Source organism: Desmodus rotundus, chromosome 1, assembly GCF_022682495.2.
Source record: "Desmodus rotundus isolate HL8 chromosome 1, HLdesRot8A.1, whole genome shotgun sequence".
NCBI classification, from domain to species: Eukaryota; Metazoa; Chordata; class Mammalia; order Chiroptera; family Phyllostomidae; genus Desmodus; species Desmodus rotundus.
Genome location: NC_071387.1, coordinates 69,643,492 through 69,658,277, shown reverse-complemented (window position 1 = coordinate 69,658,277; position 14,786 = coordinate 69,643,492). Strand labels below are relative to the sequence as shown.

Sequence of the window (14,786 nt, the reverse complement as noted above, 5' to 3'; positions counted from 1 at the left end):
CTTATGTGCCACAGAGGTTATAATTTTGTGGATATTTTTCTGCTTCTGTGCATTTTTGAAGTTCTTAGGTAGATTCTCTCTGGATAAGAAGTTAATCCAGTTTGCAGTGTCGATTTCTTTTCCTTTAGAAAATAAAAGGGATGTTGCCTCTGGCAAACTCAGTACAGTGCCATCAATTTTCCTCTCCTGCCCAGCGCAGACATTGCCAATCAATCACAGCAGTCTTTTCTCCCTGGGTTTAGATGTGGCTCCCAAATATTTTTCAAAATAGTGTTCCAGACAACCTCAATCAATTGGCTCAAGTTGGAACCTATTTTCTACCCTTGATTTAAGAAGTCTGCGCAGATTATAGCCTGAAGTGCTGAGGGGAAGTTAGTCAAGGCTGACTATGGCATTCGTCTTGCTTAGAGGCTTGTCTAGAGAATTTCTGCTCATTTTTTTCAGGCATCTGGGAACACAGTGTCATCTTTAGGCTTAAAAGTTGCTTCTCTCAGAATTGCCGGTTAAGGTATTTTGTTAGTCCTGGGTAGTTTCGACATCTCATTCTTTATATTTATTGGCCCACAGGAAAAATGCCTCCCCGCTCTGACTCACCTAAAGGAAAATACACATGGTGGCCCCCAAATATACTTGGATGTAAGATGTTCAAGAATTCTACATGTTTCTTGATGAAGAAAATGTCCTATGTATGAAAAGGTTCACCCTTGAGTCATAAAATGAACTGGTTACTATGTTATCAGAATTTGAGGGAAAAAATTAGCTTTCTAATACAGTCCAAGCTCACAAAGACTTAGGTTTGCTTTGAGGTTGATTTTCCAATCTGGACTGCTTTTTCTAATTGTTCATACTTTTCTGCATACTTTTTGTTTGTGTCACAGAAGTTACCCTTGTAATAGCATTTTTAATTAGTATTCAAATACTCTTTAAAAAAAAGACATTCACTATTCAGTTACCTTTGGGTGGTTCTGTGTGTTCTCTGTCCTGTTGTACATTTTCCTGGGCCTCCCAGCTTGATTTGATTTCCAGGATTGCTGCTAATTTATTATGATTTTGAAGTTCTGGGTTGTGGTTAAGAAATTGGAATAGATGTCAGGAATGGCTCATTTCAAGTTATACCCTTTTCTTCATTCCAGAAATAACCACCCTTATTTTATCCTAGTGAGCCAACTATTTTGCTCTAAGTCAGTTGTTTTGCCATAAAGTCCCCAGCAAAGCAGAAATGCAGGGGAAACAGGTCGCCATAGAATTTCTGTTGCCTACAAGAAGTCGACTTAATGAGAGCAGCTTTCTGACCGTCCATCGCTGGTCTTCTCTTCAGGGCCTGGCTGCTTGGGCAGATACACATGGGAGAAAGGACAGTGGTGCCTTGTGGCTTTTACACTGTGACATCTGCTGCTTCTCTTCTGACTGTATGAAATGGGGGTTGGGTGGTGGATAAGCAGCAGGCTACTTCTTTCCCCACCCCCATTCAGTTCCTTCAAAAATATCAGATAACAGCTGGTATCCTCAGTTTGGCCCAGATTTCTCTGAGAGGCAAAGCAGGCCATTTTCCAAAACTATATAGTATCATTTTTTTGTCTGTTTGTTCTTTCTTGTATTTTTTTGTTATTTTCAATTAGATGTGTTTTGTGTTCTTATCCAACATCTTGAGCCAGTTCTTTTCTAGTGTTAAAAGTTACCTTTTGAGGCTGCATTTAAACTCCTTTTTGTTCCCTGCAACGCTATTCTATAGCTTACTCTTTTTTCCTTCCTTCAGTTCATCCTGGAGAAAGGTATCAGGATAATCGTACAAAAAACACCACTTTCCTCATAGTACTTCTCACTCGAAATTCCCTTGTATTTCCCAGTGTTTTACCCTATCATTTGGCTTCACTTTGGGGTGTACCATTGTTACTGTGTGCTGTTCTCCATGGTAGTCAGACTGGCTCTTCACTTGCAAGCTGGTCTTACTCCTGGCCTCTGCACTCATGCTTGTGTAGCTCCCACTTCCTGCCATCCCCTTGCCCACTTTCTCACTGTAGTTTAATAGTGGCCATCCCGTATTTGGGAGCCCATCCAAAGTCTTTTAGCTGCTTCCTTGCTGGGGTGTTCCAACTTGGGTGGTGTTTCTCCTTCTCTGAAATATGTTCTCTTTACCCATGAGAGACCACACAAGTTTGGGGATTGAAGATACCCATGGATAATTTAGATTTAAGCATTACCCTCTGCCCACAATGAAAAAGTCGAGACTGGTCATATAGTTTAGCCAAGATCAGGCAGGTAAAGATAGAGCCAGGACTCACATCCTTGTCTTCTGATACCTACACCAAAACTTTTGCCATGGGACCATGCCTTCCTATAGAAAGATTAAACATACAGTAGATTAAACATACATGTTACATACAGGTTTACAAGTGTTTGTGTACTCCTTGAGTTTATGTTCCTGTTGTTTTCCAAGCCACCTAGCATTTAGTGTGTGTTTGGTAAAATTCCTAGTTATTCGAATATTGAAACAATGAATCAAATGCTATGAAAAGTGGTTTATTTAGCACTTTCTCTTGGGGCTTCCTAATAGCATCAGCCCAGTAGGGTTTTGGCAGATGGATCTTGTGTTGAATAAATGACACATATTCAGTTTTTCTGCAACGAGTGAGGCAGAGTCCCTCAGGCTCTTCCAAACTCAGTTGCATCAGAATCACAAGGAGTGTGAGTGAGTAATACAGGTTCTGGGACCCACTTCAGACCTATTAGATCAGCGTTCAGAGGTGAGACATAGGAATCTTTTAATATGCTTCCCAAGTAATTTGTGACAGCAAGTCTAAGATGTAGCACCTAGGAACCACCAAAATGTACCCGCTTTTAAATAGTAAGTAGATTTTCTAAAAAGTCAATACTTCTGCATACAAAATTCAGCCAGTCTTTAGCTTTTACCATTATAATCCTCTTGTAGGTAATTCTTTTATCAAGGGTATCAACCATGCTTTTTGTCTTGAGCATGCTGAATGATAGTTTAGCGTTCAGAGTAAAAAAGTAGTTCATGCAGTCTTCACTTTTTTATAAGTGTGGCTTAGAAATGAGAAAAACTTAGTAGGTTCACCGAATGTGGAGAGGTGTTTTAACAAAATAAAGTCTCAAGGTGGTTATGTCTTCCACGAAGGATCGCTTTTTTCTCGGTTGGGGCGATGTCCCAGCAGCTTACCTCTCTGGTGACGTCACACCATCTCTGAACTGTTGGGAAGGCTGAAGACAGGTAAACCCTGCCCGTGTTGTCCCTAATACTGCGGTGGTGCCTGAAAGGTGAATGTTACAGTGTTTTTCTGATACAAGGGAGGGCCTTGAAAAGGTGGCACATGTACAGTTTGGACATCAGTGGGGGAGAATATCATGGCAGTGTCAAAAATTGTACGCTGGGGTGCGGGTGGGGTGAGGGGTCAGGGTTCTCCTCACAGCCCTCTATTTCCTTGTGGGAACCCTTCATTTTGTGGCTGTTTGGGGTACCAGTGGTGGTGACTGTCGTGTTTAGTCTTCATGTTACTTCTCATTTTGGTTTTAGAGGGTGTTAAAGGACAATATTGATGAAATCTAAATACTCATGAAACATTTATGGCTTAAAGCCACTTCTTTTGACCTTTTCCCTAGGTTAATGGTATTGGACTTAAATTCATGATTAGGAGATAAAATCATTTGTTTCCAAAAATACTTGCAGACTTTTTTCTCCATCAGGTACTGTGAATAGGTGACTGTCACCCACACAGCAGAGTGGTGACCTTCACTCTCAGGCGTCTCTCCCAACTCTTCCATCTTCTACCACAGGCCTGAAAGCTTAATATTCCTGAAAATGGGCTTATTTTATCTGGAAAGTAGGAGCTTTTATCTCAAGGAATAGAACTTTCCATCATTATCAATAGGTACTACCTCTCAGAATCCATCTCTTCCCTACCCGTCAAAATAAATCCTGTCTGAAAGTACTCCCAACATAGACAAAGCACATAAATTTGGTTTTAATTAAATGTATCTTCTTTTAAATCATTCAGACACAGACCAGGCTAAATTTTACCTTTGCTTAAAAATTAATTGATACTCTTGAGAGTATTAGGATAAATGAAGTAAGTCAGACAGAATGGACAAAACCTTGCATGGTTTTGCTCACGTGTGGAATATGGAACAAAAAGTAACAAACTAATAAAACGAACCAAAACAGACTCAGATACAGACGACAGACTGGTGGTTACCAGAGGGGGAAGAGGGTGGTGGTAGGAGGAAGTGGGTAAAGAGGGTCAAATATATGGTAACAGCTGGAAACTGCACTTCAGGAGGTGAGCACACCATAGAGGACGCAGAGACCACATTATAATCTTGTACACCTGGAAATTATATGTTAATAACCAATGTTACCCCAATAAGTTTAATTAAAAATTGATATACATTAATGGGAGATTTCTTGAATAAAAATAATTAAACCACTATTTAAGCGCATAAGGAGAAATTTTGTTATAGGAAATGTGCAATATAAATTACAAATAGTAATAATCTGTTAAGTGTTCAGTTTGTTAGAGAGGAATTAAGTAAAGCTAATAAACCTTTATTCTAAGCTACTAAGTTTTTGTTAAATATAGACCTTTCCTAACTAGCCTGTCCTTTTCTTAGTTAGTAAATGTCATGTTCTCAGACTTTTTTTTCTGTTTAGCATGGACTTTATCTTTAATATAGGGGGAATATGGAGCTACATTTCTGAAATCTCACCCTCCCTGACAGTGCTAATTTAACTGGCTCTGTGATCATGGACAGGACCTAGATCTCCATTTATAGTTTCCAGTTTTATCTATAAAATGAATGAATTTATTTACCACTGAGATAACAGACTCTTGCTTATCATATAGAATGACCTAGTGATGACATGCAGCACCCTATCCTGAAAATATAACAATTTTAACTGTTCCCTTCTACCACGGCTGAAATGTAGAAGCCACTGTGAAATGTGTGCTGGGAAACCCCTTTGTAGCTCAACCTTCGTTTTGGTTCAGGATCATTGGAAATTTTATTTGTCAGTGTAAATTGGTCTTTTATAAAATTTAATTCTAACCATTGGTAACTATTCTATAGATGCTGAGAAGGAGAGGTCATGAAAGTGGAAGGCAGGTGAAACCAGGCAGGTGAAGGCAGGTGAGCTTGCCACATGATAGATGCTCGGCTAAAAGATCTACAGCACCATTCTGGGGGGTTTGAGATAAGTAGGTTTCATAGTAGCAGCGATGCCAAGAATTTATGCCTTTCTAGGGAAGTTTTAAAGCCATTGTTAAGGAAACCACATAGAGTTAGCTAGAACAGAGAGCAAGGATTGGGGAGTAATGTGGCACTGAGCCCGGGAGCAATTAGGGATCATAAAAGGTAGGAGTGCCATGGCAAGGAGCCGTGGTTTGATACTGTTGGTGAGAAAACCCCCAGAGCTCCGAGCAGAGCAGTGACGGGATTGGACTTCGGCATTTATTGGGGAGGAGGGGAAGGTCTGCTTCGTATTCGAGCTCCCCATCTCTTTGAGCATCTCAGGCCACCCTGATGTTCCTTTCCTTTGGCTTATAAAATTGGTGTTATTTTCACGAGGGTACAAAGTGTAGATACTTTTCGAAGAAGTGTGGGTTTAACACGTTTATACAGCATCTCCTATAAAGTACCCTTTATTTCAAACCATGCATATAGGTCATTTCTTACCCTTTTACCTTGACCAGATTTGGAAAATTTGGAAGTAATAGTCTGAAGGATAGGTCTCAAATTAACTGACAACTTCTGAGATGTCAGCCTAAGTTGTTATTTAGCTGGTCAGAGCTCTGTTTGTGGAGGGACAAAAATGTATAAAAAGTACGTATCAGGAGTGGAGGCAAAAATGGAAACTTTGAGTAAGCTATTTCTTTACCTTTTTAAAAATACAGTCTGAGTGCATGTTTTTCTAACCTCATTTTTAACCCATGGTGTGGAGCTTTCTAAAGCCATGTGCCAAGGTCTAACAGTATATTCCTACATCTGATGATCAGAAACCCTTCAATGCTTTTACCTAATTTTTTTCTTTTTTTCTTTTTTTTAGAGAGAGGGGACAGGAGGGAGAAAGAGAGGGAGAGAAATGTTGATGTGCAAGAGAAACATAGTTCCTTTTGCACACCCCCAACCAGGGAGCTAGCCTGCAACCCAGGCGTGTGCCCCGACCTGGAATTGAATCAGTGAATACTTGGTTTGTGGGACAGTGCCCAGTCCACTGAGCCACACCAGTCAGAGCAAATTCTTACCTGTTTTTGAGTCCAGTTTTACACAGTCCTTATTTGAAATGTGTTTTATAGACTGTTCCATTGTCAGCTTTGATTTCTTTTTTAACACAAAAATCCCCGAAGATTATTACTCATCTGATAGGGTTGAAAGTGGGGCCAGGGGGCTTGCAGGGTCCAGAATTTGGTTCCTTCAGCTTCAGGCCTGTCCTGTCACTGGTGCCCCTACCAAGGTGGAAGTTAGACATTTGAAAATTCCTAGAGGGCAGCAACTGGGCATTCTCTTAATGGCTGTTCTGTAGATAATTTGCAGGCCGAGCCTGCCCAGAGGAGGGAGGGTTCCAGTGGCCATGATCTGGCTTGTTTCCTGCCCATCCATCCCTGCTTATAAGCCATGGAGGGTGGTGGTGGGAGATCGTCTCAGCCGTTGACTAAACCCATCTTTTTATTTTTATTTTTGGAGGGAGTTTATAGATCATTTTATTACCCAAGCATACCTCTACCTTTTCTGCCTGTCTTATAAAAGTACATCAACAGACGCATTTCTGCAAGACACTGTTAGCACTTGTCTGCCTGATTTTCCTACTGCACTTAACTGTTGTTCATTTATGACTCAGGACTAGTTCAGTTTGGTGGCTTCAGTCTGTCCTACCAAGCTCGCTTGAGAGGTTAAGGTAGGTGTGCTAACTTCTGAAGAATGAGCCCTTAATTCCTCGCTGGATCTGCTTTTTGTAGTGTTTTCATAGGGCTTTTATCCTTTTACTTGTCTGGGTTCAAAAACAATCATCTCTTGTAGGTGGGCAAATACTCCTCCCTTTGATCAGTGAAATGAAGCTCAGGTTAAGGGACTTGTTCAAAATATGATGTAGCTAACAGTACTTAACTACTGGGACCAGAAATATAATGTTGGCTGATGCCTGTAGCTTTTATTGTTTTTAGTTTCCATTTCACATTGTCGACATTCAAATGCTTTGCTTAGAACCGGGTTGTAGATACCACTATAAACAAATGGGATGTTCTCTTCGGGACCTGACTTTGGGGGCTTTCAGTGTCCTGAGACTTTCCGAGTCAGATCTCTGTTAGGTGCAAGGGCGTGAGGCTGTGCCCAGCGGTGGAGAAGCTCCGCTGTCTTTAGACAGCAGATGGCTGAGTACTTCAGACAGCCAGACCTCCAGTCTGAGAAGAAAACACGTATCTGGAGGTCATGTTTAAGCACATCAGTGAGTTAACATGGATTTAACTATTTTACTGGTAATTGAACAGTAAAAGTTATAGTAACTTTCTGAATCTCTGTTTTATAAGAGACTACTCATTTTTTAAGATTTTTTTTCTTGTAGGTTCTTTTGAGTCATAGATGCTAGTTCAAAAAATACAGCAAGTGTGTCTGTCTTTTTTGTGTGAACTCTTTAGAAAAGCGTGTGTGGTCCATTTCCTCTTGCTCCCACCTCTGCCAGATCTTCCTGTCATCACCTTTAGCATCAGTTCTCAGCCACAAGTACTGCAGCAGAATTACCTATATCGCATTTTTACTTTGGGAATTTTCTTGACATACTATTCATGGGCAAGCGAGAGTGGGGGCTTTGTATTTTGAAAACAGTACAGGAAATCTACCACTGGTCTGTGCCCCCTTTTCCGCCCCCACCCCCCTACCCTAGGCCTCCTCCTGTGAAGAACTGTGAAAGCTGCATCAGGACTGGGAGTCACAAGTCCTGGGTTTGCATTCTGCTGCTGTTCTCTTGGTCTAGTTCTCTCATTTACACAGCGGCAGAGATGGTATCAAGCTACACAGTTATTCCGAAATGTTTTGCTTGACATCTGGAGGTGGAAATACTTTTTGCTGATCTGTTAGTTTTGGAGGGAGAAAATCAAGAATATTCAGTGGTTTTTCAGTCTTCCTTTTCTATATTAAGTTGTATTTTAGAAACCTAGTTGGGGAGGAATTCAAAAGTTACATTTATTCTGAAGAAAGTAGTCATACTATTTAGTTCTTTGGTTTAATTTTGTCAGCTATTTTAAGAATTACAGTAGTGACCTGGAGTTATAGAGAAGTGGATTTGGAAAAAAAAAATCAATAAATCATGCTAATGTGATCTGTTTTGTGGTCATTAGTATAAGGTCACCTTCTCCCATAGGAATGAGAAGTTTAATCCTTCCTGCATAGGTTCCGGGGCTGCTAATGAATCTTAAAAGTGACCTTGAGGTGAGCAGCAGGAAGGGCAAGGAAAAGCAGAGCACCTGCCTGGTCCTGGAAACAGTTCAGAAAAAGCTTTACTTTCCACACAATTTTTAAAATGACTGTTTAGAAATTCAGCGGTTCCTACTTGCCTTGCCCAGACAGCCCTCTTCTTCATTTGCCTGGAAAGCTCTGACCTCGTAGGATCAGGCGAGCACAGCAGCGTTTTGCAGAGATTGGCCAAGCTGATGGGCTCCCTGATACAGTCGAGTCAGACCCGACCAGTCTGTTATCTGGAATATTTTGGGATTGATTTTGTGAGCTTTGCTTTACTTTTACATTTTTGTATTTGTTGGTGATTTATATTCACATATACTTTCAAGACACCGGGAACTTGTCTTGTTCAGAAGAAACCAGGAAATCAACACTGGTGGACGGTGAGGCAGAGAGCTTGACACATGTAATTTTTATGAGCTCCCCAGGGACCCCGAATTCACGCCAGAGTCTGAGGATTGCCTGTTTTAAATCCTTCCACGTAAGGGACTGCCAAAATGCGAATGTTCATCAGCATCACTGGGGAGGGTTGGTTGGTTGATAAAATGCTAGTTTCTGGACCCCAGTCAGGAATGACTGAATCTCGCCCTGACTGGTGTGGCTCAGTTGGTTGGTCATTGTCCCACGAAGTGGAAGGTTGCCTGCTGGTTGATTCCCAGTCAGGACACATGCCTGGGTTGTGGGTCGGATCCTCAGTCGGGGTGCGTACAAGAGGCAACCAATTGATGTTTCTTTCCCTCTCATTCTCCCTCCCTTCCCTTCTCTCTAAAAATAAATAAATGAAATCTTAAAAAAATGAATTACTGTATCTGATTATCTGCAGAATGAAACCAAGGAAATTCTATTTTAGTAGTTACCAAAGGTGGTTTTTAACAGGCTGTGGCCTGACCCGAGAACTATAAATAAGTGGACCTTAATGATTTGCTCTTGGATAGGTCTGTGGTTCTTGTTTCAAAACAAATCTATATGTAAGAAAGATTTTTCTTCCTGGGTTCTATCATAAACTATCTGGAGTGTTTATGATTGGCAGATGTACTTGTAATATAATACTGGGTTTACTTAAAAAATACATCCATTCTCTCTCATACACACAGATAATTTGCTCATTTTCAGAGCATTTGAATGTCAAATACTTTTACCATTACAAGTACATAAACCATTGAATATTTGATTCTGAGAATGGGGAATTTGCAGTATAGTTCTTCTGGGGTCCATTTATTTAAAATGGGTATTTTGCAGTCTGACGGGGAGTTGAATTATATGATCTGGCAAGGTTGTGAATCCTTAGATTATGGAAGTTGCTTTTCCCATGCAATTAAATTTTGACTCATTTATAGGCTCCTAACCAGTTATCTTCCAGCCCTCCCCAGTATCTGGATATGTGAACTTTCTAGTCAGGGGAATAAATGGAAATTTGCTCTGTTATCATAGCAATAGCCCCACAGAGCATATTATTAATATTTAAAGAAAAAAATTATTATATGCTGCCATAATTTATAAACCTTTTTTGACTTACAAACTGAATTTTATCCCAAAGTTACATGAAAGCCACATATATTATTGCCAAGTGGCTTATAATGTCTCTGTTCTGCTCAGATTTGCAAAAATGGGTTAGTAAGTAATTGTCACCAACTTGGAGGATTTTCTTTAGTCCTTCTTCACTAACCAGTGTCTTGGGGGGATTGTGAAATATGCGTCGTCTGCAAACTACTCCGGCGCACAAAGTCAAATGAACTGTGAAGGTGAGGGCTAAAAACACCCCTCTCACCTTTGTACTTTGTTCTCTGAGTATTAAAGAACATTGATTTACCAAGTGGCAAAGGGGATGCTATTTGGCGGTTTAATTACAGACAGTGAATGTTATTGATGCTATCCATCAGCAAGACCCAGGGAAAGGGCATGGTGCCAGACCGTTTGGTGTTCCCAACAGTGTAATTAAATACCTCGGCACTGGATTCCGAAGATAAAGAGAGGTGCTTCCACACATCTGAAGCAGGGGAGCACTTTGTTTTTCAACAAAGGTAAAGGTGGTTACCCCCTCCTTACTGCCCGTCTCTACATTGCTGGAGGAGTTCTGTGAATGCCAGCGAGTGAACGACATGGTCTCTTCATTGTGTCCAGTTAAGGTTGTCAGTGGTTTCCGCAGACCCTTCTTTTTTGTAAAATTTTCACAACTGTCATACAGAACACTTTAGGAATACAGTAATTACTTTCTGTGAAAGCTGTTTGGGGGACTGTACAGCTCAGGTGTCTCATAGATATTTGGAGAATGAGGGATTGTCTTTGATGAGACTATTAGTCCTCCAGTTCGTTTGAAAAAGCTTTCCCTGTGATTATTCTCTAGTGTCTAATCACATTGAGAGAAAAATATCTTGGCCGGTTTGAGGTTATAAGACATTTAGTAATATTTCAGGGGTTATTCCTTTTAAATCATCTATTGAATAAATTTTTCATAGTTTTATAACTTATGTCAGTTCCAGAAAATATGTATAGGCAAAACTTCTTTGGCTTTGGGGAGGGCTTATAATAACACTTTTATTACCATTTTTCTCTTTATCATTATACGTGTGTGTGTGTATATATATATCACATACTAATTTTTATCTAGGCCTATTTGAGAGATGAGCCACGCCATAGAAAATCCAAAATATTTCCCTATTACCACCTTTTAAAAAATACTTTTTAAATTTATTTTTAGAGGGGAGAGAAGGAGAGAAGCATTGATCAGCTGCCTCGCACTTGAGCTCTGACTGGGCACCTGGCCCTCCCAGGCCTGGGCCCTGACTGGGGATCGTACCAGCGCCCTTTGGGTCCTCAGGCCGGTGCTCAGTCCCCTGAGCCTCACCAACTGGGGCGTTTCTTTTTTTAATGGTACATGGTGTGTGCTGGTCGGGCTTACCAGAGACAGGCTACCCTTGAAAGAAAGTGAGTTGGTTCCCTACGTTTTTTGTGCTTGTGTGTGTACACATACACAGACGCGCACACACTAGATACCTGGCAGTTGTGTCAGGCCAGTTGTGTGAAAATACTGAGTCTTGGCTGCGCTCCTTTACTTGTAACACGGGCATGCCTCCGATACTGTGGGTTCGATTGCACACCGTCGCGCAGATACTTGTAGCACTCTTTTTGCTGGTGATGGGTCTTGCCTTCGGTTTGTATAAAACACCACATCTGTGAAGCACACTAAACCATGAGGGATGTCTGTACACAAATAGTTTGCAGACTGTTTCCGTAACAGGTGTTTAAAGGGGGTTACGAAATAAAATATCCTCTGTTTAAAAGAGAAAGAGTGTTAGAAATTTTCCTTTGGAAATTTGAATAATATTTTAATGTACATTCTAAAGGTTTAATAAAACTGATTATCATCTCCAAGACTCCTATCCCATTAGGGCCTTATTACGTTATATGGAATCATAACAAAACCAGTGGTCAGTCTTTTAAGTTTGTAGGGGATGTCGTGTGCTCTAGCACCAATGACCATCATACATACACTTTTTTCTTCTCCTCTTCTCCCCGCTACAAGGGCAAAGATGTAAGAGGTCATGTTAAAAAAAAAAAAACATTTAATTGCAAATTGCTTTTAGGTCTCTGCAGTTGTGATTATCCCATCTGGGATAGGGAAGATCTTCATTCACCAAGAATTTTGACTATCTAGCTCGTATCAAGCAGCTTTGCTAAATGTTGGATCATTGCTAACATATGACAAGATGTAGTCTGGTCCTGGATGTCCTTGTGTGGTCGGGGAGACAGTACTTACTATATGACCATCGTTTGGATGTGTGATGAGTGAGTGAAGGGTGCAGTGGAAATGGGTGTGTCACCCACAGGTGCAGGAGGCCTCTGCAATGCTCTCAGAGGTGAGGGCGTTTTCCGGAATGGGTTTATCAGGCAGAGGGAGAAGAGAGGTATTAACACATGAAGGAATGTCTCATCCAAAGGCACACACAGGCCTTTAGGTGATGTGTACTTTTTGGAAGAAATTTCCATCTGAAAACTATAAAGTGTACTTATTTTACCAAGTAATAACCTTCTACAGAAAATGATTGGTGGGAAAACTTGATTAAACCTAGCCCCACCTTTTACATTTATCCTTTGTAAGTGAAGACTTAATTTATAAGAAGAACTATAGGAATGAATTTTGGGCAGAATGGTTTGTTTGTGGACACACCTCTTTTGTTTTGCAAAGGTCCATGGCAACCTATGAGATTCACTTAACGTATTTACAAATGGCATCAGGATGAAATTTTTCTGTGGAGTATTTGGGGTCCACACAGAGATAGGGTCGTTCTATTCCATCACTGTATATATAAGTAGGTCAAAGAAGACTTAGATACCTGCAATTTTTCTTCTAGTTATACAACAAAAGGAAACTTGTTGTAGGTGGTATTTAAGTCAGCTTTTTTCGCCACACTGATTTTGACTATTCCCCTTCCCTAGCTTATGATGGGAAAACTGTCTCCATATCTTACAGCTGTAAGACGTACACGTTTTTGCAGACTGTTGCTCTCCTGCTCGTGAAAGTTTCAGCTGGCATTTAAGGGCTCAGGAATCTGCCCCGACACTCACTGTTCCAGTGCGGTCATTGTCCTACAGAAATTTTTATCTTGGCTCAGCTGGGCTCTTCATCCTTGAACATGCAAACTGTAAATCTTACCTCCGGCCTTGGATCATTATGCCTATACCATTGTCATTGTTCAGCAAGTTTTATTTGGCCATGAAAGTGTTTATTTTTCACTGCACAGCACCATTTCTCCTGTTTGTGGTCTGCTCTCTGCGGACAGGCGCCTTTGTCTTCAGAGCACCTCCCAGAATACTTAGGTTTGTATTTACTAATTCTGCATGAGGACGTTTCTATACATTGCTGTAAGGAATAGTAGAAACCTGCTCTAGATGCTCAGAGATTTAAAAAATTCACTATTTAAGTAAAACTAAAAGTGCAACTCTGTCACTTTTTGGTAGGCATTACTATTCATTGAAGATATAGCCAAACGAAGGATGTGTAAAGCCTTCTTTACTTTCTACAGTAAATGAAGATTTAACTATTGTCCTCCCTTTATGTAAGATGTTCCGTATAATGTCCATCTGCCTGTGTCTTTGTCTCTCATCTGTCTCTCACTTTCGCATATTTTCCTCATTCACTGTCAGGCCTTAGGTGAAGCAGCGTGCGGAAGCCCTAGGATGCGGAGGCCCCTGAAATCGACCTGTTAACGCCTTTTTCTTTTCCATACATTAGCACCCAGTACCAGTTGCTTTATTCTTAAACAGCGCCCGTTTGCTTACACCAGGTTAGCGTGCAGTCCTTCTTTAAGTTTAATTTCCTAACTCAGCATTTTAATCTGTTGACAGTGCCTTAGATGTGCGAGATGCTCAAACGCTATGTAAGTTATATCCCGGGGTAAGGTTGTGGCAGGTGTCTTGACAGGGCGGCTTTCCTTGGAGATTGCACCTGATCAAGTTTCCAAATCCCAAAAGGGCCCTTAGGAAGCCACTCCTGGAGAATGTCTTTCAAAGAATTGAATGAGTACATCTTCCCCCCCCCCCCCCGTAAGCCCATTTAATTTGTATTGTTTCCAGTGAAGCATGAAAAGCCAGGTGGTTTGGACAAGTATCACACCGTCTAATCGTTGTGCCTGAGAGGTTCTTCAGGCATGGCCCCTGCAGGACGCCATGGAATGTCTTCACTCGGCAGGTATTGGAGGGCCTGCTTGGGGTATGTGTGTAAGACATACGCGTAAGAGTTAGTGTTATACCCTCTAGGAGCTTAAAGCCTAATAATCTTAAAGCTTTGTAAGTGACCTGCAGTTCTGTCACCCCGGGAGGAGGCACTGAGGTGATCTGCCGCTCTGGCAGTGTGGACGCAGCCCAAACACGTCTGAGCGCCGAGTGCTGAGATTCCCCTTCTTCTTTCAGTCTCTCTTATGTCCTCATAGTGTCCTCAGTGCAAGTGTCTAAAATGAAGGATTTACAGTAGTACATACTGTGCTGTGCAGTCAAACTGTCATTAGGCACCAAGGGCATGGTGACCTGTAGCCCGTTCCACGTTCAGAAACATGCATGTGCCCCAGATCTTAAATTAGGTGCTATTCCATGAAGTTCCTGTATTATTTCTACTACCGTCTCCCCAGAAAAGCGTCCTCTGTTCCTCATCCTGCATCTCACGTAAGGCTCTAGTGGATCTCTCTGAGAGAGAGGGAGGAAGTAGGAGGGCTTCACATGTGGTAGTTTGATTGGAGAGATGCAATTAAGCTGGCCTTTTGCATCAGCCCACTTAGAGATGCTGGGTGTTGACCCTCTGCGTGACAGTAAGTCAGCTTTTCCTCCTGCTT

At 41.2% G+C, this 14,786-nt stretch overlaps 1 protein-coding gene across 16 annotated transcripts in view; it reads left to right on the top strand.

Annotated features, from left to right (window-relative positions):
• ELAVL2 (ELAV like RNA binding protein 2) overlaps positions 1-14,786 on the top strand; it is a 151,687-nt gene that overhangs the window by 113,506 nt on the left and 23,395 nt on the right. The gene's annotated exons all lie outside the window — the stretch shown is intronic.